Source organism: Gracilinanus agilis, chromosome 2 (assembly GCF_016433145.1).
Source record: "Gracilinanus agilis isolate LMUSP501 chromosome 2, AgileGrace, whole genome shotgun sequence".
Lineage (NCBI taxonomy): Eukaryota > Metazoa > Chordata > Mammalia > Didelphimorphia > Didelphidae > Gracilinanus > Gracilinanus agilis.
Window position 1 is genome coordinate 30,784,104 of NC_058131.1, and position 7,238 is coordinate 30,791,341.

Consider the following 7,238-nt stretch of genomic DNA (forward strand, 5'->3'; position numbering starts at 1 on the left):
TTCCTCTCCCTCTCTCTCTCCCAATCCCTCTCTCTCTCCCTCTCTCTCTTCTTCTCTCTCCCTTTTCCTCTCTCTCTTTCTCCTGCCCCCTCTTTCTCCTTCTCTCTCTCTCTCTCCTTCCTAGAGTTCCTTTCTAAAGCCCTACTGCGACACTATTCAAAATCCCTCCCCCATCGCTATGTACCACCCCCTCAACTAAACACTTCAAGAAGAAAGGGCAAACAGCACAATACTGAAGATTTGAAATACTAGCAAAGAACCAAAGTGATCTTTTTCTGCCTACAAAATGGTAGTTTTTCAGAGCTCTTCCTAGGCCTTCAGGAAGGCCTGGAGAGACCAGAATGGGGATGGATTAGATTCGGAAAGCTTCATGGAAGAGTTGCTTTTGTAATGGAATTTAAAGGTAGGGAAGGGTAGTGGTTTGCTCTTGCCAATACGGCAACATGCAGTGGAATGAGTGCCTATTTGGGGCTCAGGAGCCTTGAGTTGGTGCCCCAGCCTCTGCACTGTGGTTTAGGGCAAGTCCCTTTTCTCTATGAGCTTATTTTCTCAGAATGGGATTGAAGAACATAGGGAGAACATTATTCACACTGCTTGGCTTGGGTGGTTGTAAAGTCAGGATTTGGTAAACCTTAAAAGATCAATATGAGTGTGAGTTCCTGTAGCAATAACGTAACAGAAGGCCGAGGAAGGCTAGAACTCTGCTATAAGCCATGGTTTCAACACATCTTTAGTCAAATTATTATCACTTTTTTATGGCTCTCTGTTGCTCCTTGAATTTATGCCAACTCCCCTTTGCCTGGCATTCATCGCCCTTCACAATAGGGCAGCACTCTACTTTCTTGCTCTTTTTTTACATACTCTATTTTTTTTTTTTACATTTCTATTCAGTCTGTCACCCGCACGCGTCCTTGGTTTTCTGGTTTCCTAGTCTTTGCTCATGCTGTTACCTTTACTAAGAATCTTTTCCTTTCTGTCTTTGTTGAAATCTTTGTTGTTGTTCAGTCATTTAAGTCACGTTTGATTCTTTGGGACTCCATTTGGGGTTTTCTTGGCAGATACTGGAGTGGTTTGCCTTGTCCTTCTCCAGTTCATTTTTCAGTTGAAGAAACTGAGGCAAACAGGATTAAGCAACTTGCTCAGGGTCACCCAGCTAGTGTCTGAAGCTGGATTTGGACTCAGGAAAATGAAGCTTTTTGACTCCAGGCCCAGCACTCTATCCACTGTGCCATCTAGTTGACGTCTTACCTATCTTTAAAAACAAATGATGCCTCTATCATGGTGCCTTGGATTTGGATTCAGATGATCTAATTTCCTAAAATTTCCTAACTTTGTGACTTTGGGCAAGTCACTAAACGTCACTGGGCTGCAGTTTCTGCCTCAATTAAAAAGAGTTGGGCTAGATGATGTCTAAGGGGCTTTCCATCCTAAATCTATGACCTTATTGAGTTTTCAGAAGGTAGAGTGGTTTTTCCAGGATCACAGGGCTAGTAAGAGTCGGGGGTAGGATTTGAACCCACCTCTTCAAGACTCCAAGTTCCCTGTTTTATACACTATGCCATGCTGCCTCTCACGAATTTAAGATATTTCTCATTAAAGGTATCTATGTTGTTCTTGCACCCTAATTAGATGAGGACAAGGACTGAGGGTAGCCTAAACTGTGTCCCCTTTAGTATATATAAGGGATGGTGTTCCATACAGACTAGGTGCTTAATCGATGTTTGTATTAATTTTACTCAGATCATATAATTGATTTTGATTTGGAAGATACTTTAGAGGCCATTTAGTCCAAAGCCCTCATTTTACAGAGAAAGAAACTGAGGCCCACAGAGGTGAAGGGACTTAAGAGCACAGGACCATAGATTTAGATTTAGAAGAAGCCTCACAGGTCATCTAGATCAAGTCTCTCATTTTACAGATAAGGAAACTGAGGCAGATGCGGTTAAGTGACTTTCCCAAGGTCACAGAAGGAGTAAGTTCCTGAAATGAGGCTTGAACTCAGGTCCTCTGACTAGAGTCACTTCATTCCAAAGCCTCTCAGCTTATATAATTGGCCTTGATTGACTTATCAATGTCCTTTTTTTTTAATGACCTCCTTTCCACTGAATGTATCCCTGAGGCAAATCAGCTCATTCAGTGATTAAGAGTAAAATTGCCTCCTAACAAGACCACACGCTAAGAGAGGAGGCTGTTGGAGATGGTCTTGGCTGGAGCTTTTAAACTCCATGCCTCTAGGTCAGTTGGCTTGCTTGAGTTTCCTTTTTTATTTAGGTTGTTCTGGCTGATAAAAATGTCTTACCTCTGTCTTGCCATTTACAGTTCTGGAAGGATTTCACAATACAGCCTGCTGTCCTAGGAAAGAATACTGGATTTGAAGCCAATCTATCTGGGCTCTAGTTCTGATTCTGGCATTCCCCAGCTCTGTGACCTTGGACAAATTATTTAATCTCCCAGGGACTCAGTATCCCCATTTGTAAGATGAGGTGGTTGGACTCAAGGGCATGACTAAATCCTATTCGATTATAAACTTCCTACTAGTTGCATTACTATGGACATGTCACTTAAATTTTCTGGGCCTCAGTTTCCTCATCTGTAAAATGAGGGGGTTGGACCTCATGTGTATTGTCCAACTCTAGACCTATCATATTTTCAAAGTTCTTGCCCTTTTCTTGACTGTGGTGTCCTCCTTAAAACCAAGGTTAAAAATCAATCTCTTTTTTTTGTATCTATTATCAGTCTTTATTCTTCTTTTTTTTTAAAAAATATTTTATTTTTTAGAAAACTTTTCCATGGTTACATGATTCATGTCTTTACTTTCCCCTTCACCCCCTTCACCCCCCCCCCCCATAGCTGACACTCATTTCCACTGGAAAAACCAATTTCTTTTGATTGATTATGGATTAGAGAGAGAGCTGCCTGATAGTCACCTCAAGAACCACAATCATGGGGGGAAGCTGGGTGGCTCAGTGGATTGAGAGCCAGGCTTGGAAATGGGAGGTCTTAGGTTCAAATCTGGCCTCAGACACTTCCTAGCTGTGTGTGATCTTGGGCAAGTCACTTAACCCTCATTGCCTAGCCTTTACCACTCTTCTGCCATAGAACCAATACACAGTATTGATTCTAAGATGGAAGGTGAGGGATTAAAAAAAAAAAAAAGAATGGCATCCATGCAATGTCAAGAGAACCAGAGGAGGGAGGGCCCTGATCATGCTGGGATCACTTTCTCCTCCTCCTTAAATGGTGGCTTTTTGGTCAGAAATAGACAAGAATGACACAGGGCTCGGGGTGGGCTGCATTGCTAGAGGGGTGCTTGCAAGGATGAGATTCTAGATCTCTCCAACCATCAAGGCAAAATGATAGCACTGGAACCTGTGAGGTTCCCCCTCTCACCTTCAGCTCTGACCTGCTGTTGACTATTGACTTACTACAGACTGGCGATATGCCCATTTTACAGATGAAACAGTTGAGGTTCCAGGAATCCACCTGACTTGCCCAAGGCCTCAGCATGAATGAGCTATGGGATGGAGATTCCAATCCAGGCGTTCAGACCCTAAGTCAAACTCTTTCCAGAGCAATCCAAGAACCCCTGGAAAGCACATCTCTGGAACAGTAGGTCCTCAAGGCTCAGTGTGAGGAATGCCAGATGTGATGAGGAAGAATTTGGCTCTGCTGGGAACTGAAAAGTTAATCCTCAAAAGCCAGTTCTGCCTGATAGAAGCTTGCAATCACCCTGAGAGGGAGCTGGAAGCCAGAGGGGTGGGAGGTGAGCTCTGCAGCCAGCTTTCAGTTCTGTTGCTAAGTTCTAAGTTTCCCCTCTGCCTAAAAGACAAAAATGGCTCACCCCAGTTGCTGTCACTCCTTTGCCAACTCCATATATAGGCTGCTTCCCCCGATGTTGTTCATCTTAACTGGGAGCTTCCCTCTTGATCCCCAGCCTGGCTGCTCTGTTTCCTTAAACAGCTCCAAGCTGAGCTTTGTCATTCAGAGAACTAGTCTTTCTCCACAACAGCAGGAGCCTCAAGAACCATATCCTTGGGGGGTGGTATATATAGGCTTTGGTGGGGAAAGGAGTGGGAGGACTGGCCAAGTAATTAGTTTTGGATGACAGGGATTATACTGTTCCCTTATTTCAAGAAATAAAAGGGTCTTATTTCTATTGTTCTTCTCCTATAAAGGGAAGTAACTAGGGTGAGGCAATAGGAACTTTACCTCAAGGTGGAAAATTTAAAGGGTGCAAAAAATTTAAATATGTATGCCTTCATGAAGAAGGGAAGGGAATGTGAGCTCAGATGCTGGTTGGGGACTGGGGAAGAAGAGATTTGGGCTCTCTAGACTTCGAAGACAATAAACTACCACTTTTTCATTCTCTTGCTTTCTTCAAATACCGAAGGTGTTGGGGCAACTAGGTAGCACAGTTGATAGAGTGCCAGGTCTGGAGTCAGGAGGACCTAGGTGTAAATTCTGACTTCAGACACATCCTACTGTCTGATCCTGGGCAAGTCACTTACCCCTATTGCCTAACCCTTCCCACTCTGCTCTCTTAGAATCAATACTAAGACAGAAGGTAGTTTTGTTTGTATTTTTTTAAAGCAAACACCCAAGGAGCTTCTTTCCATCCCTTCAGGCTTCTTCCTTCTTCCATCTTTCCAAAGCAGATCAGATTCTCTCTTGCCCTTGCAATCAACAATATTTCTCTCTCTAGTAAAATTATATCACCATGATCATATCTTCCCTCTTGTAAACTGTATACATTGTAGAGTTGGAACTTTGTCAAGTTATCTCTGGTAGAATAGGGGGAAAAGTGGTGCCTCCAATCCCAAGTTTCCTTCCAACTCTGAGATTCTACTATCATAACGAATTCTTCCTTTTGCTCAGCTGAAAGAATCATAATTGCTTGTATTATTTTCACATGGTGGATTACAAAGTTGACTTGTGGGTAGGTTCTATGTAGATTTCCTCTGTTGGTCCCACTCATCCCAGGAGCCAAAATTACTCATCACAGCTCTGCACCTCAACCAGACCCAGCATCAGGGAGATGCTACCTTCTGAGTAGTTTCTCCAGCTTAGGGGATGGGTTAGCACTGAGTTATCCAGGCTTCCTCACTTGTGACCAGAGCTACCATATGTTCTAGTGGGAGGCTGGGGGTTAGTCAAGGTGACCAAGGCTGTGTGGCCAGGCATGGTGTCATGTGGCAAACTCAGGAAAACTCTGGCTGACTTGTAGAGAGAGTAAATACGTGATAGTGGCTGCAGGATCCCCGAGTCTTAAATCTAAGTTAAGTAGGTCTAGAAAAAAGATGAAATAGGATTAAAAAATTAACAACAGGAAAAAAGAAACAATATCAGACATTTTCCTGGGCCTTAAAGGTTCACAAGGACTGGAACATACAACATCTCATGTGGTCCTTACAACAATGCCGTGAGTGCGACACTCAACTCAAACTTAAATGGATCTGGGATCTCATTGATCTCAGAGTTTTGAGCCTCACCCATCCATGACTGCCCACCTTATGCTACTTCTGTCTATATCTTTCTGCCAGGTCATCCTAAAGGGTCCACCCCAATGTACCAGGGGCATTCCTCAGCTTCTCTTCACATCACCTTCTTGTCATGACTAGTCCATCTTTTCTGCCCATCTTGCAATTTCTTGATGATATCCTTTATTCCTTTGCTTTTTAAGAGTTGTCTATCTATCTCTCTATCTATCTCGTTATCTCTCTATTTTTATTATTATATATATATAACCAATGGATATTAGTTACACAGATTGTCTCAAATGTCTTAGTGTAGCTTAAAACTTTTTTTAGACCCTTATCTTCTGGCTTTTGAGTTGATCCTCAGTATTGGTTCCAAGGCAGAAGAACAGTAAGGGCTAGGCAATGAGGGTTAAGTGACTGGCCCAGGGTCACACAGCTAGAAAGCATCTGAGGACAGATTTGAAGCCAGAGCCTTCCCAGACCTGGTTCTCTATCCACTGAGCCACCTAGCTGCCCCAGTTTTAGCTTTAATAGTTTAAAACTACACTAAGACATTTCAGGATCCCTACATGCTATAGCATACTCATGCCTCCACTCCACTCCCATCTGTTTCTCCATTGTCCTCTGCCTCCATTAGACTAGAAGCTCCTTGAGGAGCATTTTTTTTGTCTATTGTCTTTCTTCACATCTTCAGTGCTTAGCACAGGTCCTGGCATATGTTAGGGGCTTAAATTTATTGACTGACTGATACTCATTTTTAATTCATTGGTGATAACTTGCACTCCCCACTACAGTAGTTTTCTAAGAGCCTCTTTGCTTTCAAGTGCTTCCTGGATTTCTTCATCTACCTGGTGGTCTCTCGTTCCTTCCTAAATGCCCCTCCTGCTTCTCATCGCCTCTTCTATTGGATCATCCTGGTCCCTACTCTTGGCCTTTTCCCATCCTATGACCTCTACCTGGAACGTCCTTCCTGCTCTAACCTGGAGTAGTGAAATGCCTGCTGGAGATCCCCAACTGACCACTCCATCTAGGTGGGACAGTGGATAGAGCTCTGGTCTCAGAGGAAGAAAGATCTGAGTTCAAAATTCAGCTCCAGACACTCACTAGCTATTGTAATGGAGCAGAGAAGACTAAACAGGAACAGAGCCCCTCACGGGCCCCTCACGGGAGTCTAGCTGGGTTTTCACCCAACCTCTTATCTCACTTCCCTTCTGTCCACTGGCCTGACCCTCCCTCGTTGCTAACAGCACCATATTTTGCTTCTGAGAAACCACTTGCTTGCTTAAGGAATGTATATTTTCAAACACACCAATCCAATCCTTTAAAATGCGTGCCAAGGAAAGTTCCCGCCAACTTATTTTCCTATATATGTTCTGGGCTTACTTATGGGTGGTGCGACTCTCTCTCATATGAGGAGGACGCCCCGTTATTAAAGGTCCCTAAAACTTCTAAACCTGAGTGTTGGGCATTTTCATGTCCTACTTCACTATGTACCTCTGGGCAATACACTTAACCTCTGTCTGCCTCAGTTTTCTCATCTGTGAAATGGGGATAATAATAGCACCTACCTTCCAGGACCGTTATAAAGATCAATATTTGTCAAATTCTATGCAAACCTTCAAGCATTAAATAAACGCTGGCTATAATTGTGACTGAGACAGGTCCGAACAGCCTTCAAACCTTGGTTTCCTAATCTGTAAATGTGGATGACATTGCCTGTTCTGCCTACCCCACAGGGCCACCCTGAGAATTCAATTCGAT